At 38.3% G+C, this 23,050-nt stretch overlaps 3 long non-coding RNA genes across 5 annotated transcripts; all 3 read right to left on the bottom strand.

The window, feature by feature from the left end:
* Positions 1-6,253: 6,253 nt before the first annotated feature.
* Positions 6,254-6,746, bottom strand: LOC110905095. The gene is made up of 3 exons (XR_004886627.1): positions 6,694-6,746; positions 6,598-6,607; positions 6,254-6,454 (listed from the first exon to the last, which is right to left on the bottom strand). It is a non-coding gene; the product is annotated as an uncharacterized LOC110905095 (long non-coding RNA).
* Positions 6,747-8,643: 1,897 nt separating this feature from the next.
* Positions 8,644-11,332, bottom strand: LOC110920658. The gene is made up of 2 exons (XR_002581820.2): positions 9,358-11,332; positions 8,644-9,190 (listed from the first exon to the last, which is right to left on the bottom strand). It is a non-coding gene; the product is annotated as an uncharacterized LOC110920658 (long non-coding RNA).
* Positions 11,333-14,176: 2,844 nt separating this feature from the next.
* On the bottom strand, positions 14,177-16,904 carry LOC110920665. 3 transcript variants are annotated; one of them, XR_004886623.1, is made up of 3 exons: positions 15,782-16,892; positions 15,265-15,636; positions 14,177-14,264 (listed from the first exon to the last, which is right to left on the bottom strand). It is a non-coding gene; the product is annotated as an uncharacterized LOC110920665 (long non-coding RNA). The 3 variants fall into 3 exon arrangements; XR_004886621.1 differs by having other exon boundaries at positions 14,177-14,253; positions 15,782-16,891; XR_002581823.2 differs by lacking the exon at positions 14,177-14,264 and having other exon boundaries at positions 15,068-15,636; positions 15,782-16,904.
* Positions 16,905-23,050: the final 6,146 nt, after the last annotated feature.

The raw sequence follows: 23,050 nt of genomic DNA, 5'->3' as shown, positions 1-23,050 counted from the left end.
TTATACAAAACATTATATATAATAGTGAAGCGAGATACCTTCATTCTGAAAGCCTTAGGATTCTCATCCTTTGGGATGTGTCCTTCTTTGAGATATTTCATAAATGGGACCGTCCAGGACTTAGGATCCTCCTCAGGATACTCATCATCAGGATCCTGTATACTGGCTATTTCGTTATCCTGAGACTTGAAGAGATCCACTGCATGATATAGGACATGTAGTATTGGTATTTGAGTTCCCTCCAGTATTCTGACTAATGATCCTAAGTTTGCCAAGGCATCTGCTTCAGCATTATCCTGTCTTGGTACATGTTCAAGTGTAAAAACATCGAAATATCCTGCTAATTTTTTGAGAATGTCAAGATACTCGATTAACCTTTCACCTTTGACTACATAGGATCCATTAAAATGGTTAGTAATTAACAAGGAATTAACATACACTTTCAAACTCTTAATATTCATACTCCTGGCCAACTCTAATCCCGTAATCAAAGCTTCATATTCTGCTTCACTATTAGTGGCTGGAAATTCACATCTAATAGCCTGGGGTAATATGTCCCCCTGTGGCGATTTTAGTAGTATAACTGTTAGGGGAGGATTTCTTAATGACATGTGATCCTCAATTATTATTCTGTTTGGTGATCCTTACTTCTGTGTCAATTAGTGATCCTCAGAAGTGCTTCAGGATCAGGATCATGGATCATCCTAAGGATCCTTATACTAATGATTGTCTACTAATATGGTATTATTTTGCAGGAGTACCAGCTTGGACTTGGTCTTGGCAACGTTCCTGGAGAATATTCTACGTTTATTCCGCACGTGCTTGGCTGGAAGTGGACGTTATGGAGTCGTGGGAGACTTGCATGATTTGCGGAATGTTAGTTAGTGTAGATATCTTCTATTTCTAAAAAGGGTAGCGAGCTAATTAGAAAACACTTGGCTATTTTTGGCTACACACACACTCGTACAACTGCTCTCACCAACTCTCGGCAAAACACTTAGCAATTTCACACATTATTTACACAATACACTATAGTGATCCTTGTACTTAGCTCGCTATCATCCAAAGTTGCAACACGTTTATTGTTTAATTTGAGTTGGTGATCGGTAGTTTCCATCACCCGAGGTTTTTTATGCCGGAGATCATTCATTGATCAAGGGCTTTTTCCTCGTATAAATCTTTGTGTCACCTGTGCATTTCATTTCTGAGTGATCCTTATTGTTATTCTTCAATTCAAGCATCATACCTCACTATAGAAAGTTTGGTTACATTGTCTTAACTTGATTTTTGACCAAAACAGTTTGGCGCCCACCGTGGGGCAATTGGTGCTTCATTCCTAAGAAATTCTTCTCTTTGTGATCATTTTGGTTCATTGCATCCAAGCAGATGGCTTCATCATCAAAGAACACTTCCAGTGCGATGTCTGCAGCCAATTCATCCCAGGGCATTCCACCTTTGCCTCCACCACCTTCTGGATCTCAGAAAAATGCCGAGAAGAAACCAACGCCCATTTTCTCAAAACCTCCAACTTCTTCTGCTTCTTATACTCCTACTACTAGTGACTTGTTTACTTTAATTTTGCAGATGAAGGAGCATATACAGCAGCAGGATAAGATCAATGAGAGGATTCTCAGAGAAATTGGAGATATCAAGAAACAGAAGAGATCAGCAGAGGATCATTCCCCATTGTTGCCCAGATCTTTGAATTTCAATACTCTGGTTATAACTTCTCAGCCTTCAGTGGTTCCAGATGTTCAATATGTGGGAGGACCAAAAGGAGTGCACTACGGATCATCAGCAATGACTCAGGCATCGGGATCATACTTCCAACCAGCAGGATCCCTCCCTCAGCACATAGGATCCTTCGCTAGCCCAGGAGGATACTTGGGAGCGCAGCAGATACAAGGGTTCTGGCCGTTTCAAGGATCCTCGCAGGTTCAAGGATCCTCGCAGGTTCAAGGATCCTCGCAGGTTCAAGGATCCTCTCAGGTTCAAGGATCCTCGCAGGTTCAAGGATCCTCACAGATTCAAGGATCCTCGCATGTCCAAGGATCCTCTCAGGTCCGTGGATCCTCTCATGTTCAAGGATCCTCTCAGTTTCATGGATCCTTCCAGTTTCCTGGATCCTTAAGGAGTTTGCAACCAGGGAATTCAGATATCCATCAGGAAGATTTCGTTCTAATGCAGACCATTGCTTCTACTGGTCCTTCAGTCATTCCAGAGTCTCAACAATATGGATTCACATCCGGTGTTCCTAATTTGAACCCAACGGGAGGTAACACTTTCAATAATTCTTATACCACTAACCCTGGCCTTATGCAGGATACAGGTATCAATCATGCCATGGCTAGAGAATTACAAAAGTTGAAGGATATGATATCAAGTGTCCCAGGAGTGGTCAAGCCTATACCGGAGATTGCAGATGGGAGCCATAAGATATCTCGTTTTGCACCACCCATCTGTGATGCTGAGATACCCAAGAGGTTCCACGTGCCAACCATGAAGTTATATGATGGCTCAACGGATCCTGAAGAACACATAGCACAATACAGGGAAAGGATGGAGATCAATCCCATCCCAGAAAGGTTAAAGGAAGCATGTCTGTGCAAGGGATTTGGATCCACCCTTACTAGATCGGCTCTTAAATGGCTGCTAAGTCTTCCCCCTTACTCTATTACCTCGTTTGCTAATCTAGTTAACCTGTTTAATAATCAGTTTTCTTGTAGTAGAAAATTTGAGCGTTTAACTAGTGATTTATATAGGATAACCCAAGGTCATAATGAATCATTAAGAGATTATATCACTAAGTTTAGTAAAGAATCCTTAGATATCCCAAACCTAGATATAGCAACGGCTGTTGAAGCTTTTAAAATGGGATTGCTTAGGGATTCATTATTCTATGATGATCTTGTTATGACACCATGCAGGAACCTAGATGAGGTAAGAACCCGGGCACTTAGGTTCATCCAGCTAGAGGATGTCAAGAGGATCCAGGAGAGGTTAGCAGGATCCTCAGAGCAAGAGAAGCAAGGATCCTCATTCAAGAACAACAAGTTCAGATCCTTTAACAAGTCTGATAACAAGAATGTGCATGCTGTAGAACATGAAGAGGATGATGAGGATTATCCTCCAATTTCTGAATACTGTTTTTTTGTTGATAACAATGAACTAATCCTTGCGATGCAGAATCTAGGTGACAAAGCTAGGTGGCCGAGAAAAAATGACAAACCAGCTGCAACTAAAGATAAGTCAAAGTGGTGTGCATACCACGAAGATTTTGGGCATCTCACAGAAGAATGCATCGCATTGAGAAAAGAAATTGGATACTTGTTGAGCAAGGGGCACTTGAAAGAATTATTGGGGAGAAAGAAATCAAGAACTCAGGATCCTGAAAGGATCCCAGAGAAAGCTCCAGCCCCTCCAGCAGATGCACAAGTTATAAACTTCATATCTGGAGGATCAGACATTTGTGGAACATCCTTTTCAGCAGCCAAAAGACATGCAAAGGAAACCAAGATGGATAATGGGGATAGACCCATTTGAACATCCAGTGTCTCCGAAGGAAAAATCATAACTTTTGATGAGGATGATCGTGTTGACATTCAGGATCCTCATCACGATGGTTTGGTTATTACTCTTTTTATCTCTAACCATTTTGTTCGCAGGATCCTTATAGACGGAGGAAGCTCTGTGAATATCATTCAGCTTGATGTTCTTAAGAAGATGAATATTCCCGAATCCGATATCATACCAAGATCCTCTGTGCTTCTGGGATTCAGTGGCGAGACTAAAAATACTCTGGGGGACATTAAACTCCCAATTTATATCAAAGGGCTGCATTCTTACCAAAAATTTTGTGTTATTGATTGTTTATCTTGTTGTAATGTTATCCTTGGCAGGCCTTGGATACATGACATGAAGGCAATCCCATCCACTTATCATCAATGTGTGAAGCTTCCTAGCCCATGGGGAATAGTGAAAATTGATAGTGATCAGCAGGAGGCTAAAAACTGCTACACTTCATCAATGAAACCAGCCTCAAAGTCAAGGGAGCAATAGCAATCAAAGCAACCTCCGAGAGATGTCTTGGAGGCAAGAGAGCATGATGTAGTAGAGATCCTTATGGATCCTGATGATCCTGAATCTAAAATTTACATAGGATCAGGGATCCTTGGCGAAATGAAAGAAGACCTAGTATCCTTCCTCAAAAGGAGAAAAACTACCTTTGCATGGAAACACGAAGACATGACAGGTATATCTAAAGATATAATAACTCACAAACTTGGCATTGACAGGTCGTTCAAACCAATCCATCAAAAGAGGAGGAAGTTTGCACCAGAGAGAAATGTCATTATCCAGGAGGAGGTAGAAAAATTACTCCGAGCAGGTATGATTAGAGAGGTTAAGTATCCAAGATGGTTGGCCAATGTGGTTGTTGTTCAAAAGAAAAACGGAAAGTGGAGGGTACGTGTCGATTTCACAGACTTAAATAAGGCATGTCCCAAGGATCCTTTCCCATTACCCCACATTGACTCCATGGTGGATGCAACCGCGGGTCATGAACTGTTAACTTTTATGGATGCTTCATCTGGATTTCAACAAATTCAGATGGAACCATCTGATCAAGAGGATACAGCCTTTATGACTCCAACTGGTATATACTGTTATATTGCTATGCCATTTGGACTAAGAAATGCAGGTGCAACTTATCAAAGGCTAGTGAATATGATGTTCAAGGATCAGATTGGACACACTATGGAAGTTTATATAGACGACATGGTGGTAAAATCCAAAAAGGCTGAGGATCACCTGAGAGACTTGGAGGAAGCATTCAATATCCTTGACAAATATAATATGAAACTTAACCCTTCAAAGTGTCACTTTGGTGTTAAAGCAGGTAAATTCTTAGGATATATGGTGACAAAGAGAGGCATTGAAGCCAGTCCAGAACAGATCAAAGCTATAATAAACATCAAGTCCCCTGCCAACGCTAAGGATGTTCAGAGGCTAACAGGCAGGATTGCAGCCTTGAACAGATTCATATCCAAATCCTCAGAGAAATGTAAAGAGTTCTATGATATCTTGAGGAAGAACAAAAAGTTTGATGGGACTGAAAAGCACGAAAATGCTCTCAAAGCTCTCAAGGAATACCTGTCCTTGGCTCCTGCCTTGATGAAACCAGAAAAAGGAGATGTGTTATCCTTATATCTTGCGGTATCCTCAAAAGCAGTAAGTGCCATCCTTGTTAAGGATCACGAAGGTACACAACATCCTGTCTATTATGTAAGTAAGAGTTTACTTGATGCTGAATCCAGGTATTCACACTTAGAAAAACTTATCCTTGCATTAATTATGGCATCTACTAAATTGAGACATTATTTTGAAACTCATGCCATTATTGTTAAAACTAATTTTCCAATTAAGAATGTCCTCAGGAAACCTGAAATGTCAGGAAGGATGGCTAAGTGGGCAGTGAAGCTTAGTGCTTATGATATAAGATATGAGCCTAGGACAGCCATTAAATCCCAAGCATTAGCTGACTTTGTGGCAGATTTCAGTAGTGATTTGCAAAAGGAAGCTGAATTAGAAGTCCAGCAACTAGAGGAGACCAAGGATCCTTGGATACTCTATACTGATGGATCCTCAAATATCAAAGGAACAGGGCTTGGAATACTACTAAAATCGCCACAGGGGGACATAATACCCCACTCTATAGCTTGTGAGTTCTAAACTACTAACAATGAGGCTGAATATGAAGCCTTGATAGCTGGTTTGCAAATTGCTAAGCATATGAGGATCAGGTATCTTGAGGTACACGTAGATTCATTATTAATCACTTTAATGGATCCTATGCTATTAAAGGTGAAAAGCTAACCAAATATTTGGAGATAGTCAAAGAATTGGCACTCTCTTTTGTTTCCTTTAGTTTGACACAGGTACCAAGGGAAGAAAATACAGAAGCTGATGCATTGGCTAATCTAGGATCATCTTTGAAGATCCCGGAGGATATAAGTATCCCCATTATCCATATCCTGACCCCTGCCATCGAGGATCATGTGGCTATGGAGATAGGAGAGGATTCTAAAATCATCCCCAGTGATGATACTCTATCTCATTCAGGATCATGGATCCTCCCAATCATGAGATACTTACAACATGGAGAGATTCCTACAGGAGAAAACCCTAGGGCTTTCAAAATCAAGGTATCTCAATGTTACGCCCTAATTCGTATTTGACAAAAAGTCGCAGCGGAAACCCGTGCCATAAAATTTCTTTCATTATTAACGTCATGACTTACTTGAAAGTACGTTTTAATATGTAACTTTTACAAAAAAAAAATAAAGCATAAGCCCTGATTACTAATAATACATATTCAGTTATTCCCGTACAATCTAGCTTGTGACTCGCTCTTCGAGCTCTATTCCTCGTGATAACCACCCGTGATTCGTACAACCTGCACTCACCACATACATTCATCACATTAGAATACAATACATAAACAAGACTCAACACATGTACACTTTCCATTCAGCTTTCTCTCTAACTTTAAGCATATCATTAGCGTATCCATTCCCTTGTGAGTCTTCAATAATGTACCTGCGTAAATCTTCGTTTTCCAGGTACATGATTAATATCATTAACACTTAACGTATCCAAAATTATACTTACATATACTCTGGCATACATCCATACCTCTGTCACACCCCGAAATTATCAGAGCTGACGTGACTGGACTGGTATCTTCATTGCACAGCGGAAGCAAAAAGCTAAGACTTCTAAACAATGAACGCCCGCTAAGTACTCGAATACCCATGGGTTCTCCTATTCCAACCGTTCCATAGCTTTGAGAATTCAACCTGAGAAAGAACATGCGAAAAAGTCAACAAAAAGTTGAGCGAGTTCATAGTTTGTTTTGAAAAGATTTAAAATAAATCTTTTTTTTTATAACCGGTTTTAAAGTTGTTAAGAAAATATAGTAAAATTATTTTCTTGGCATGATATAAGAAAACTGTGAGTCTAGCCCACAATAGTCTTTGTGCATTGCATGAGTGAGAGTGGGCCGAGCCCGAACGAACCTTTGTAAGCAGGATCAGCGCGTCCTCTTACTTAGGTGTAATTTGAAAACGTTACCAAAGTTTGTAAATCCATGTATTTGTGAGTTTCCATCAAATGAATCTTATGAATATATGAAAGTTTTAGTGTTGTAAATGGGTATGTAAAGCGTCTATGAACAGGTTGATCGTTAATGTTTCGCGAGGACATTAACGTATGCGACGACATAGGAAGTACTCAACCTGTGTAGACGATTTTTAGTGTCGAATCACCTCGACTGTGTCGAATCACCTCGACTGTGTGAATCACTTCCACTTTGTCGAATAACCTCGACTGTGTCAAATCACCTCGACTGTGTGAATCACCTCGACTGTGTCGAATAACCTCGACTGTGTCGAATCCCCTCGACTGTGTCGAATCACCTCGACTGTGTCGAATCACCTCGACTGTGTCGCCCGTACCCATTAGAAAATCATGCACGTTTCGTAATATGCAAATCAAATTTGTAAAACCGGTATGTTTGATTGAACTCATTCGTAAACCATTTAAGTCCCTTGAAATTCATTCGCAACACGGTTTATAAATATGAGTTTTCGTTCATCGAAAAGTTGTTTATTTTTGCAAAACTTGCATGTCTTTCCACCCCCGAAAACATTTATAAAAATGTAAAACAGTAAAAAGTGGGGGTTATGAACTCACCTTGACATTCCTGTGCAAAGCTAGCTTAACGTGATTCCGTGATGTCATTCCAAGAATGTGAAGTAGCTAGCATGCATCTATAGTATTCCTAACAGGGAATAACTTATCAGTTTCTAATTTAACGTAACTAAACTACGTGTCCGAGCTCTACCGAATCGTTAACTAAACGATTCTATGAAGGTGTTAGTATTTTGATTTAGAATAACCAATCTATGGTTATTTGATCCCGTTTATAATCGGGATAAAACTAAGTCGCGAAATCAACTTAGTTTTCGAGTATTACAAAATATGTATTTATATATATAAATATAAATATACTAACGAAGTCGTGTTAGTCGTCGCGAATAAAAGGGCGTAGATGAAATGGTACATATTCGAATGTCGTATGTGATGCGGTAATATAATGTCATAGTTTGCGTAATATCGTTCTTAAAATCTTACGACACTTCGTTTATAAGTTTGAAATAAATATAAACTATTACATTTATGTTTTTTATAAATGTATACGAATCAACGGTATTTGAAAATAGAGTTTCCAAATTATCGCCATCCGACATTATTTTTGTTTTATAAAAGAGTTCGGGATAATTTGGGCTTACCGGCGTTTTGAAAGTAAATATATAGCTTAATATTTATTATTGTAAAAATAGTCGAAAATCTTGACTTCTGAAACGACACAAACCATTATGTTAAATTTTATGAAAGTTTTTGAGTTCTATATGTCGTCAAAATATATATTACACTTTATATTTGTTTTGAAAAAAAAATATACTTTTGACATCCGATGAACGTCATTTAGGAATTATAATTGTTTCGTATAACGGATTTTACAAAAATCGGACAGAGTTTCCTCTGTTTTTGGAATAACCCCGACAACACAAGTTGTCGTTATTTTGTCAAAACTCAACAATCAAATAATATTTCAAACCAATGTAATAACGATATATAGTTTTAGTCAAAATATATCAAACTCTAAAGAATCAATAATGCATAAACGTTATGTAATCGCTAAAGGTTCGAGCTCGGTTCGCGTAGAGATATAAACTATATAAATGATAAGACGAAAAATCCGCGCCAATAAACTTTACCGGGTCTGCAGTTGACTGTTGTTGACCGGCGTTAACCCGAACTGAGTTGATGTTTGACCACGTTTGACCGATCTCGAACCGAACCAAAATAAAATCCGAGCAACTTGGTTTTCTTGCAATGCGAAACTGACCCAAAACCATGTTTGACTAGCGTTGACCAGGTTTGAGCTGTCAACTCATTGCGTTGACTCAGTTGACCGGGAACCGAAAGCATCAAAACCACTAAGATCTATCACGTAACCGTGGATCCGTCCAACCCACACCCACGTGACCCGTTTGAGCTACAACCATCGCCAAAGTCATCACCCAAAACTGACCGAACACGCTTTGGAACGTGAAAATGTATCCATCTAAATAATTATCACGTGGAACTTGAAAAAAATAACATGATAATTCACCAGATTTAACAGTTCTGGTCGGAAACACAACTGACCGGAAAAGAAAAGTTGTGGATCCTTAAAGATTCAAAAAAAGAAAAATAGAGAATGAAAGAGAACAAAAGAGAACTCGCTCTTACCGGAATTCGTCGCTCGTCGCCGCCCGATTCTGGTCAACGGAAAGGTCAACAGTCGGCTCCCTTCGTTCTCTCCCTCCTCTCGTTCTTTCTCTCTCTGCCTCTCGGACCTTGTCATCGCGCCGCCGCCATGCGCCACCACCCAAGGATGGTGGCCGGCCGTTGATTCTGTAACAGGGGGGGGGTGGTTGCCGCTGATGTCGTGCTTGTGGGGATCCACCACCGCCGTACACCGCCTCCACAGTCGTGGTTGGCCTGTTCCTTTGATAGATGAGGGGTTTTGTTTGTTTGGTGAATGAGTATTAACAAAGGAAGGGGATAAAAGGTTGCTGGTAGAAGACGAGAGGGTGTTTGGCTTTTGTTATGTATACATATTTGAGAGAAAGGGAGGTCTTATGGAAGAGAGGGTTTGAGAAGGAAAAGGAAAAGCAGATGTGTGTGCTTGTGTGATTTTTAGGGTTCAATTGTCAATAAGCTTCATCACTACAAATATATACTAGGGTTAGTTAGTGGGCTTTGGGCTTGGGCCCAAGGCCCGCAAGCCCAATCGCGTGTTTTAAGTGACCCGTAATTCCTACGAGACCCGTTATCAAAACCCGAACGTCGTAAAAATGTCGTAAATTATTGTTTTAAAATAAGAAGACGCAAAACAGTGTCGATTGTCGCATTTGACGCTCTCGTTCGTCGCTTACGCTAAAAGTCGCGTAAAATTGTGTCGTTGCCGCTTTAATTCGTTTTTCAATCCGGTTTCGACTACGGATATTAAAATTTGAAAACGACGTTCAATATATCATAATATATTATTATTGCGACAAAAATTCTTGTCCGGTGCTTCCGTTTCATCGTTGATTGTCTGCGCGTTACTGTTTCCGCATCTTCGTTCATGTTTTCGCTTTGTGACATTCGATAGCGCTATAAATTCGCAAAACCAAACTCATAGGTATAAAATATACGTATAAAATTCGTATTTGTCGGTGAGGTCAGTATTTTGTACGACATCAGTTCGTTATCGTTTAGCGTTACGCAGTTTCTTTGCAGATTATCATTCGCGTACTGTAAAGTCGTGTAGGCGCTCCTAGGCATTACAAAATCCTAATTAAATTAATTCGTGTCTTAAACATTATTTATTATCGCCTTAAATGTTGGTTAATCGCGTAATTAGAAGCCGTTAATTACCGGTTGTCACATTCTCCCCCTGTTGCAGAAATTTCGTCCTCGAAATTTATTCTATGTTATCTTCATAGAGTTATGTCTTTCCTAGGTAAGTCCGAACAATACCAAAGTGAATGACCGCGTAATTGAATCAAAACGTATTCAGATTACGTGAATGCAAAGACATTTTGCATCGATAAGAACCCAACGAATCAACTAAGTTTGTTCCAGAGATCGATATCAAGTGAACGAATATCAAGTGAACGAAGCATTGTGATACTATCACCAATGTGATTATGTTTACGGTGGTCCAACAAAATGGGAATTTCGACCAATAAAATTCCAAATAGACGTTCATGATATGTAAATCAATTTTTGAAACAACAGGATTCACTACCAATGGAAACTTGCGTTGGTTGTTTTGGAAATGAAACACGGAATTAGCAAATTCATTGAAATAGAAACATGAAAATGATTCGTCAACTATTGAACCAATAAATGAATCAAATCAACGTGTTGACGTTAACAAGTTGCAAGGATACACCGAAATGAAATACAACCGAACCTGGTGTATCATCGTCTTAATACATAGTTGCACTAAGACTACTTAAGTGATTAGTCAAACGAAAAGCATACATAGTTTTGCATGAAACGATCGATTAAGATTAGCCCAAGCTACAAGTGTATACCGACGCCACTAGGTGTCAGAGTGAATGAAACAAATCGATAATAACGGGGATCAAACAAGTATCACCGTGTTTTGCATGAAACGATTTATCATGTTTAGCCCAAGCTACAAGTTCATACCGATACCACAAGGTGTCATAGTGATTGAAACAATTCAATAATAGCGGTGATCAAACAAGTTCACCGTGTTTGAAATCAGATGAAAGGTTCAACGAAGTAAATCTGAATGCTTGTTTCAAACAAATCTCATAGGATTTTCAATTGATAATGAAACAAATAAATAATGTTTTTCGATCCAAAATGAAAGAGCAAGAAATATCACAAAATGTTCGATCGATGTTGAAAGAACCGTTAAGAGGTACACTGAAATACGAAATGAATTTGTGTACCATTATCTTAACACACGAGTGTATTAAGATTGCTTTAATATGACAAATCAACAAAGCGGATTTAATATCAATAAACAAATAGATAAATAATTAAATCCGTACATGATGTGTGTAAACGAGATTAGCGCAAGCTTCAAATTTGTGAAAACGTCACCACAAGGTGATCGTGATCAAGGAAACGATTCAATGAAGTCAAAGACCAAACAAGCCTGTTATGGTTCAAGGCAAATGAAGTGCTTGTTGGGATTATTTCGAATATGATGGCTTCAATCCATCATATGGAATCTTGAATCGAATATATATAACGAGCAAGTTTAATCAATTGAGAACTTGGGTTAAACGCAATTCAACAATGATTACATGTATCAACAAGAAAGTTTCGTCATGGTTACAACGAAAAACCATGTATGTAGCTTGAAAAGAAAGGAGTTTCAACGAGTTTCGTTGACTCGATATCAAAGAGTCAACATTATGCAATAATGTGGTTTAGCTAGATCACAATGCAAGGAGTGAAGATAGCGAAATAATATTTGAACTTGATAAAGCAACAATTTCAAGTGAAGCCACATGCTTAACAAATAACGCATGTGTAACATATGAATTCGTCAAGAATGAAGCAAATGAGTATTCGCTATTATGAAAGAAAATTTTCGTGATGCAAGGATCATTAGGGGGAGTAGAGATATGAAAGTCTACTCGCTATATGCAAAAGTCAGAATTTCCACAAAAGAAGTTTAAGGACTTTACCTGGAAGTTCACATGATGATTGGTTATTATGTGACATTACCATAGAATGTTGTACGTAGCATAATCGCTATGAATGAAGTAGGGGGGATGCGAAGACATGTGACTTCTTTTGCAGCGCCAACCATTGTAAGTCTCTTCAGACTAAGCATCGACTGTTGTGAAATCTTGTTTAAGCGTACCTCAGTGTGATTCGTGTCGTTTGCAGGTTCACTTGCCAATTTGCCGCTTTCGACCAGTAGTTCTCCCACTGACGGGGTTAGCATCGTTGTTGTCATGCTCAATCATTTTTTTTTCCAAAGGCCTTGCCTCGAAAGTTGTGTGTGATGTATTTCAACGTCCGTTGACGTATAGTTTAAGTTTCACATATAGTTAGGCAATAGTGTTTCGTTCCACGTAGGTTACCTGCTCGGTTAGTTAAAATAGCATAGACGACATAATGTAATGGTGTGTGCCCGAGTTATTAATCATGGTTTCCAAGTGAGGACCTTTAGTGAGTTTCGACATAAGCTTTACAAAGGTCCTAAATGCCTGTTATCCAAAACTCTCAAAGTTTTGCTTACTATATGTAATCGGTTCATGTACCGTGTATCCAACACAACACTTGTGTATGTTTAAAACCATAAATGTTGACTCATTGTTTTCGGCAACGGTTGGAAACCCATATTCAGTCCTAGGCGTTCTGTATGCGTTCAGTTCTTGATAATCTAAGTCCCCAGAGGAAAGTGAGGTTAAAGCCTAGGTATCTCTACAGAAACCTAAATTCGCTGAAACCTATAGCTCTGATACCAATCTGTCACACCCCGAAATTATCAGAGCTGACGTGACTGGACTGGTATCTTCATTGCACAGCGGAAGCAAAAAGCTAAGACTTCTAAACAATGAACGCCCGCTAAGTACTCGAATACCCATGGGTTCTCCTATTCCAACCGTTCCATAGCTTTGAGAACTCAACCTGAGAAAGAACATGCGAAAAAGTCAACAAAAAGTTGAGCGAGTTCATAGTTTGTTTTGAAAAGATTTAAAATAAATCTTTTTTTTTATAACCGGTTTTAAAGTTGTTAAGAAAATATAGTAAAATTATTTTCTTGGCATGATATAAGAAAACTGTGAGTCTAGCCCACAATAGTCTTTGTGCATTGCATGAGTGAGAGTGGGCCGAGCCCGAACGAACCTTTGTAAGCAGGATCAGCGCGTCCTCTTACTTAGGTGTAATTTGAAAACGTTACCAAAGTTTGTAAATCCATGTATTTGTGAGTTTCCATCAAATGAATCTTATGAATATATGAAAGTTTTAGTGTTGTAAATGGGTATGTAAAGCGTCTATGAACAGGTTGATCGTTAATGTTTCGCGAGGACATTAACGTATGCGACGACATAGGAAGTACTCAACCTGTGTAGACGATTTTTAGTGTCGAATCACCTCGACTGTGTCGAATCACCTCGACTGTGTGAATCACTTCCACTTTGTCGAATAACCTCGACTGTGTCAAATCACCTCGACTGTGTGAATCACCTCGACTGTGTCGAATAACCTCGACTGTGTCGAATCCCCTCGACTGTGTCGAATCACCTCGACTGTGTCGAATCACCTCGACTGTGTCGCCCGTACCCATTAGAAAATCATGCACGTTTCGTAATATGCAAATCAAATTTGTAAAACCGGTATGTTTGATTGAACTCATTCGTAAACCATTTAAGTCCCTTGAAATTCATTCGCAACACGGTTTATAAATATGAGTTTTCGTTCATCGAAAAGTTGTTTATTTTTGCAAAACTTGCATGTCTTTCCACCCCCGAAAACATTTATAAAAATGTAAAACAGTAAAAAGTGGGGGTTATGAACTCACCTTGACATTCCTGTGCAAAGCTAGCTTAACGTGATTCCGTGATGTCATTCCAAGAATGTGAAGTAGCTAGCATGCATCTATAGTATTCCTAACAGGGAATAACTTATCAGTTTCTAATTTAACGTAACTAAACTACGTGTCCGAGCTCTACCGAATCGTTAACTAAACGATTCTATGAAGGTGTTAGTATTTTGATTTAGAATAACCAATCTATGGTTATTTGATCCCGTTTATAATCGGGATAAAACTAAGTCGCGAAATCAACTTAGTTTTCGAGTATTACAAAATATGTATTTATATATATAAATATAAATATACTAACGAAGTCGTGTTAGTCGTCGCGAATAAAAGGGCGTAGATGAAATGGTACATATTCGAATGTCGTATGTGATGCGGTAATATAATGTCATAGTTTGCGTAATATCGTTCTTAAAATCTTACGACACTTCGTTTATAAGTTTGAAATAAATATAAACTATTACATTTATGTTTTTTATAAATGTATACGAATCAACGGTATTTGAAAATAGAGTTTCCAAATTATCGCCATCCGACATTATTTTTGTTTTATAAAAGAGTTCGGGATAATTTGGGCTTACCGGCGTTTTGAAAGTAAATATATAGCTTAATATTTATTATTGTAAAAATAGTCGAAAATCTTGACTTCTGAAACGACACAAACCATTATGTTAAATTTTATGAAAGTTTTTGAGTTCTATATGTCGTCAAAATATATATTACACTTTATATTTGTTTTGAAAAAAAAATATACTTTTGACATCCGATGAACGTCATTTAGGAATTATAATTGTTTCGTATAACGGATTTTACAAAAATCGGACAGAGTTTCCTCTGTTTTTGGAATAACCCCGACAACACAAGTTGTCGTTATTTTGTCAAAACTCAACAATCAAATAATATTTCAAACCAATGTAATAACGATATATAGTTTTAGTCAAAATATATCAAACTCTAAAGAATCAATAATGCATAAACGTTATGTAATCGCTAAAGGTTCGAGCTCGGTTCGCGTAGAGATATAAACTATATAAATGATAAGACGAAAAATCCGCGCCAATAAACTTTACCGGGTCTGCAGTTGACTGTTGTTGACCGGCGTTAACCCGAACTGAGTTGATGTTTGACCACGTTTGACCGATCTCGAACCGAACCAAAATAAAATCCGAGCAACTTGGTTTTCTTGCAATGCGAAACTGACCCAAAACCATGTTTGACTAGCGTTGACCAGGTTTGAGCTGTCAACTCATTGCGTTGACTCAGTTGACCGGGAACCGAAAGCATCAAAACCACTAAGATCTATCACGTAACCGTGGATCCGTCCAACCCACACCCACGTGACCCGTTTGAGCTACAACCACCGCCAAAGTCATCACCCAAAACTGACCGAACACGCTTTGGAACGTGAAAATGTATCCATCTAAATAATTATCACGTGGAACCTGAAAAAAATAACATGATAATTCACCAGATTTAACAGTTCTGGTCGGAAACACAACTGACCGGAAAAGAAAAGTTGTGGATCCTTAAAGATTCAAAAAAAGAAAAATAGAGAATGAAAGAGAACAAAAGAGAACTCGCTCTTACCGGAATTCGTCGCTCGTCGCCGCCCGATTCCGGTCAACGGAAAGGTCAACAGTCGGCTCCCTTCGTTCTCTCCCTCCTCTCGTTCTTTCTCTCTCTGCCTCTCGGACCTTGTCGTCGCGCCGCCGCCATGCGCCACCACCCAAGGATGGTGGCCGGCCGTTGATTCTGTAACAGGGGGGGGGTGGTTGCCGCTGATGTCGTGCTTGTGGGGATCCACCACCGCCGTACACCGCCTCCACAGTCGTGGTTGGCCTGTTCCTTTGATAGATGAGGGGTTTTGTTTGTTTGGTGAATGAGTATTAACAAAGGAAGGGGATAAAAGGTTGCTGGTAGAAGACGAGAGGGTGTTTGGCTTTTGTTATGTATACATATTTGAGAGAAAGGGAGGTCTTATGGAAGAGAGGGTTTGAGAAGGAAAAGGAAAAGCAGATGTGTGTGCTTGTGTGATTTTTAGGGTTCAATTGTCAATAAGCTTCATCACTACAAATATATACTAGGGTTAGTTAGTGGGCTTTGGGCTTGGGCCCAAGGCCCGCAAGCCCAATCGCGTGTTTTAAGTGACCCGTAATTCCTACGAGACCCGTTATCAAAACCCGAACGTCGTAAAAATGTCGTAAATTATTGTTTTAAAATAAGAAGACGCAAAACAGTGTCGATTGTCGCATTTGACGCTCTCGTTCGTCGCTTACGCTAAAAGTCGCGTAAAATTGTGTCGTTGCCGCTTTAATTCGTTTTTCAATCCGGTTTCGACTACGGATATTAAAATTTGAAAACGACGTTCAATATATCATAATATATTATTATTGCGACAAAAATTCTTGTCCGGTGCTTCCGTTTCATCGTTGATTGTCTGCGCGTTACTGTTTCCGCATCTTCGTTCATGTTTTCGCTTTGTGACATTCGATAGCGCTATAAATTCGCAAAACCAAACTCATAGGTATAAAATATACGTATAAAATTCGTATTTGTCGGTGAGGTCAGTATTTTGTACGACATCAGTTCGTTATCGTTTAGCGTTACGCAGTTTCTTTGCAGATTATCATTCGCGTACTGTAAAGTCGTGTAGGCGCTCCTAGGCATTACAAAATCCTAATTAAATTAATTCGTGTCTTAAACATTATTTATTATCGCCTTAAATGTTGGTTAATCGCGTAATTAGAAGCCGTTAATTACCGGTTGTCACAACCTCAATACATACATGCCTACACTCATACGTATCTTCATATATTCATAAATACACTTCTACATATGTACCTACTTTCATACGTCTCTACATTCATGCCTACGATCACACGTACTCCCATACATACACAAATACACATTTGCATACATACATACATTTCTACGCCTTCACATATATACATACATACTATCATACGTATCTTCATATATACATAAATACGCTTCTACATACGTACCTACATTCATACGTCTCTACATTCATGCCTACGATCACACGTACTCCCATACATACATAAATACACATTTGCATACATACATACATACACCTCTACATACATACATACATACACATCTACATACGTACATACTTTAACGAACACGTACTAGATCACGCGTACCTCTTACATAATCATACATTATTAACATGGGTCTTAGACTTAGCTTTATAGCCCATAAACATCTAAGGAACCATCAAAATCATGTTTGGAAAGTCCACCGTAGTCCACGGATATCAAACCGAAGCCCACGGTACATAAATTAACTTAAATAACAAGATTTCAGCTTTTGGGACTTGGGAAGGCCGTCGGCGACGACCCTAGAGGCGTCGGCGACGGGCCTTGCCTTTACCCGTAGCCAGAAACACCCGTAAACAGCTAAATAAGGCGTTTGGCAAACTGATGTTGTATTGTCGTTCGTACGCGCTAAAACACGCATAACTTTTGAACCGTTTAACCTCTCGTTTCTTCCTACATGCTTGTAAATTCACATTCTATCATATTAACTTAAAATCCTACCTCCTGATTAAGGAAATTCTTAACTTAGAATCCCGCATTTAGGTACCATATTACTACATATTCTTTAGGATCCCACATTTAGGTACCATATTACTACATATTCTTTAGGATCCCACATTTAGGTACCATATTACTACATATTCTTTAGGATCCCACATTTAGGTACCATATTACTACATATTCTTTATTGTGTCTTTTATCTTTGGGGTGTTACACGTTATGGGTATTCGTGCATAAAAAGGTCTACGACATACAAAACCCCATACTCCTCACTTTCATACTTGACCAAAACATTACACCAATCGATTAGCTTGTTTCTAAACTACTTTTAAGATCGTTTGCCCAATATACCCATCAAGGGCGTTTTGGTCAACTTTATTCCCATCATTTACGACGAAGGACTTCATCACATATTTGATCTCAACATCATGTTTAATTAATTAAAACATTATATTACTTAAACAAACTAAGAAGTGATTACGGAAATCACTTACCTTGTGCATCCGTGTTCATACCCGCTTGCTTGCCTCATCTTGACCCGTTAGCCTTCCATGCTTGGTCCATGCTAGTGTGGTTCCTATTCTTTCATGCCGTCATGCCATAATAATGTTAGTATTCATGCTCATTCATATTAACACACATTTTCCAACTCTTATCTACATTGACTTTCACTAACACGCATACGACATGATTGGTCAACCACATAGTTTCAATATCCTTGAAATCTAAATTCGTTATCACACATAACACATAATTGATCTAACACATATTCCATGATCTCTCGATTCTTATATTTGTGTCAAAATGCCTAACCATGCTTTAGATTCTCTGTTGACTTTCAGAAAGTCAACCTTCTAGCATATAACTTCCAATTTCGAACACGCATTTATGTTGATATAATAGACCATATCAATGACATCATATAAATTTCATACACAATGTTGTATAACACATACAATTACATGATCACCTAGTCATATACACAATATACACATACTTATGTTTTCATAACTCTACATTCGACAACCGCATTGTTCAACATTCAATTAATCAAAATTATCATCTTACATACGTACACGACATAACTCCAACATTATCACTTATCAATAAACTATTCATTTCACATTCGTACACATTTACTCTTAATCACCATAAATCAAGCGCATCAACTACATGGCGAGCATCACACCATTGAAGCATAAGGTACAAGTTCTTAATGCATAATTTTACCAAACCATACATTCAAATCCGAATTCTCATGTGGACTCCACCTTAAGCACACTTAACTTATTATTTTGCTAACGGCTACACCATAAGCACCTTCTATACATACTTACCCACAACTTTCATATAATTTCACAATTTTGCTCTCTTAGGCATTTCATCGAACACTTGGCGGGTGTACTACTAACAAAACATTATATACAAGCATTCATTGCATATTCTTACTAGTTCATATCAACATCATCAAATTCCACTTGAATCATATAATTCTCATAATATACCCACTTCATAACTACTTATTAATCACTTACAAGTGATCTAATCTTAAGTTCTTCATAATTTCATCATACTTTTGATATGTGTACTACCTTGTAAGCATAGTGTACAACTAGTTCATGCATATCCTTCTAATCTCATACATAATTCATCAATTTCTTCCTTCTAATCAACATGAATCATACATGCATAAACATCAAACATACTAGTATCACATTTCTTTCAATTCCCCTCATAAGAATCCATCTTACAAATCAAAATACATCAATTTTAAGCAAGAATTTAGACATAGATGATTTACCCATGTCATCATCTTCACCATAACAAACGGGTTTCACCCTTAAACATCAGATTAACCTAAACCATGCATAATCCATGTTCCAAATGATGAATCTAACACATACTCATGCTCAATTTTATACCAATTCATGATCTACAACATAACCCACTTCGTGGGTAATCATCAAATCTAGAATCTAAGACATACCTTATGATCCCCTAGTGTAGGTGATCACAAATTCGCGTTCGGTTCTGAATTTGAGCTTCATTTATCCTTCCAATTTGATAAAAAGGATGAAGCTAGGGTTCTTGGCTCCATGGGAGCTTCCTGCTCATTCTCGAACACACGATATGTGTGTTTGTGTGTGAGAGTTTTGTTATTTAGTAACTTTAACTTTCATCTTGTTCCATTTGGCCCCTCATCTTTGTTACTTAACATAAATTGCACTATTTTTGGTCATTTAAGACTTTTAACCACACACTTAACTAGGTTCATTAGCCTAGTTAGTTATTTCATACTAAGTTATATAGGAACATACGACAAGTATAAACATTCGGGTTTTGGGGTGTTACAAGTCTACCCCCCTTAAATAAGGTTTCGTCCCCGAAACCTTTCTCATTTCCTCTTACACACACACACATTTATGTTTGACTTAATAGTCACATCAAGAGTTCTAACATAATCATCAACAATTTAGCAGTTAGCATATTTCATTCGAACATTCATTATACTAGATGATTATTCGTCTATAATTCTTTTACAACTTCTTATGTACATGCTATTACACATTCCATCTTTCATTCCTTAAGGTTACTTATTTTGCCTATCTTTGTAGTTTGACCTCTCAAGGTAAACTGACTTTTCTTACTTATCATAGATGCATTGGGGTACACATTCGTACTTCCTTCCATTCATGCTTACTTATAAAGGCATTCATTACATCTTTTTTTTTATGTTTTAAATCCGTCCCACGGATTTAAATGTAACATCCATACCCTTCATTCCTTCTATGTTTGAATCCATCTAGCGGTTTCAAACATATCATTCGTACCTTTTCTTCCTTACATGTGTTTAACAAAAACTTAAAGTTTTACCTACCTTCAGCAACAAGATTTTAGAGTTAGTCATCGCAGTTGTCGAATCATAATTACTTCATTTTAGTTCCATCCATATATGAGCTTTCTTCTTTCTTACACATTCGACTACCCAAGTAATTGGGTTCGGCATAAACACTCTCAATGAGAGTTAAGCATACACATTCGACTACCCAAGTAATTGGGTTTGGCATAAACACTCTCAATGAGAGTTAAGCATACACATTCGACTACCCAAGTAATTGGGTTTTTCGCTTTTAACATAAATTCTTCTTTCTATCCGTATAACGGATTAAGCTTCTAGCATTCATTAGAGCATTCAAAGTCACCCGTTCAAAACGGATGGTAGCTTATTCTTGCTCGACTTGTTCGCTAGAACCGGTCGGCTCGCATAGCTTATCATAACCTTCGTTAGCATAACCAAATCCGCAATGGGTTTGCTATTTCGCATTCGCTACAACATAGCGCCCACCTGCTACCCAGTTCTACCGGACATACCTGCAATAATTGCCACGGTCTCACGAACGTCATATGCTTCTTGCGTACTGGCCAGGTGCGCAATCCACACACTAGTTTCGTGCCTTCGTGTAATCATCGCCTTATGCCCGAGAGATGGGTTTCAGTTTCGTGCATATTTCTAAAACTTCCCCAAGACCACATCATTGTCTTTCGTTTAATAATTACTCTCCCAAGGAGACCCCTTCCTTTTTCTTTTGACATCGGTACTCATACATATTAGTATTGTGTACCTGGGGTTAATTTGCCTATTTGCACCTTCGCCCGCCTTAGCGTTCATCCTATTCTGCATTCACGGATCACCCTCTTCAAACTCTTAAGCTTACCTTGCACATAACATACTATTAGTTTCCTTCGATACATAATCTAATACATACTTACATTCGCTTTTGCATTTAGGCCTCGATCGAGTCTTGGATTGTACGGGTTCTTGGTCACGAGAGCACACCGGTTTGAGTTCAAGTATTCACCTCCTTTTACTTGATTCTCTCAAACCAGGGCTCTGATACCAACTTGTTACGCCCTAATTCGTGTTTGACAAAAAGTCGCAGCGGAAACCCGTGCCATAAAATTTCTTTCATTATTAACGTCATGACTTACTTGAAAGTACGTTTTAATATGTAACTTTTACAAAAAAAATAAAGCATAAGCCCTGATTACTAATAATACATATTCAGTTATTCCCGTACAATCTAGCTTGTGACTCGCTCTTTGAGCTCTATTCCTCGTGATAACCACCCGTGATTCGTACAACCTGCACTCACCACATACATTCATCACATTAGAATACAATACATAAACAAGACTCAACACATGTACACTTTCCATTCAGCTTTCTCTCTAACTTTAAGCATATCATTAGCGTATCCATTCCCTTGTGAGTCTTCAATAATGTACCTGCGTAAATCTTCGTTTTCCAGGTACATGATTAATATCATTAACACTTAACGTATCCAAAATTATACTTACATATACTCTGGCATACATCCATACCTCAATACATACATGCCTACACTCATACGTATCTTCATATATTCATAAATACACTTCTACATATGTACCTACTTTCATACGTCTCTACATTCATGCCTACGATCACACGTACTCCCATACATACACAAATACACATTTGCATACATACATACATTTCTACGCCTTCACATATATACATACATACTATCATACGTATCTTCATATATACATAAATACGCTTCTACATACGTACCTACATTCATACGTCTCTACATTCATGCCTACGATCACACGTACTCCCATACATACATAAATACACATTTGCATACATACATACATACACCTCTACATACATACATACATACACATCTACATACGTACATACTTTAACGAACACGTACTAGATCACGCGTACCTCTTACATAATCATACATTATTAACATGGGTCTTAGACTTAGCTTTATAGCCCATAAACATCTAAGGAACCATCAAAATCATGTTTGGAAAGTCCACCGTAGTCCACGGATATCAAACCGAAGCCCACGGTACATAAATTAACTTAAATAACAAGATTTCAGCTTTTGGGACTTGGGAAGGCCGTCGGCGACGGGCCTTGCCTTTACCCGTAGCCAGAAACACCCGTAAACAGCTAAATAAGGCGTCTGGCAAACTGATGTTGTATTGTCGTTCGTACGCGCTAAAACACGCATAACTTTTGAACCGTTTAACCTCTCGTTTCTTCCTACATGCTTGTAAATTCACATTCTATCATATTAACTTAAAATCCTACCTCCGGATTAAGGAAATTCTTAACTTAGAATCCCGCATTTAGGTACCATATTACTACATATTCTTTAGGATCCCACATTTAGGTACCATATTACTACATATTCTTTAGGATCCCACATTTAGGTACCATATTACTACATAT

This window comes from Helianthus annuus, chromosome 2 (genome assembly GCF_002127325.2).
Source record: "Helianthus annuus cultivar XRQ/B chromosome 2, HanXRQr2.0-SUNRISE, whole genome shotgun sequence".
NCBI lineage: Eukaryota > Viridiplantae > Streptophyta > Magnoliopsida > Asterales > Asteraceae > Helianthus > Helianthus annuus.
The sequence above is the reverse complement of the archived record's forward strand: the minus strand, read 5'-3'. Positions and strand labels throughout refer to the sequence as shown.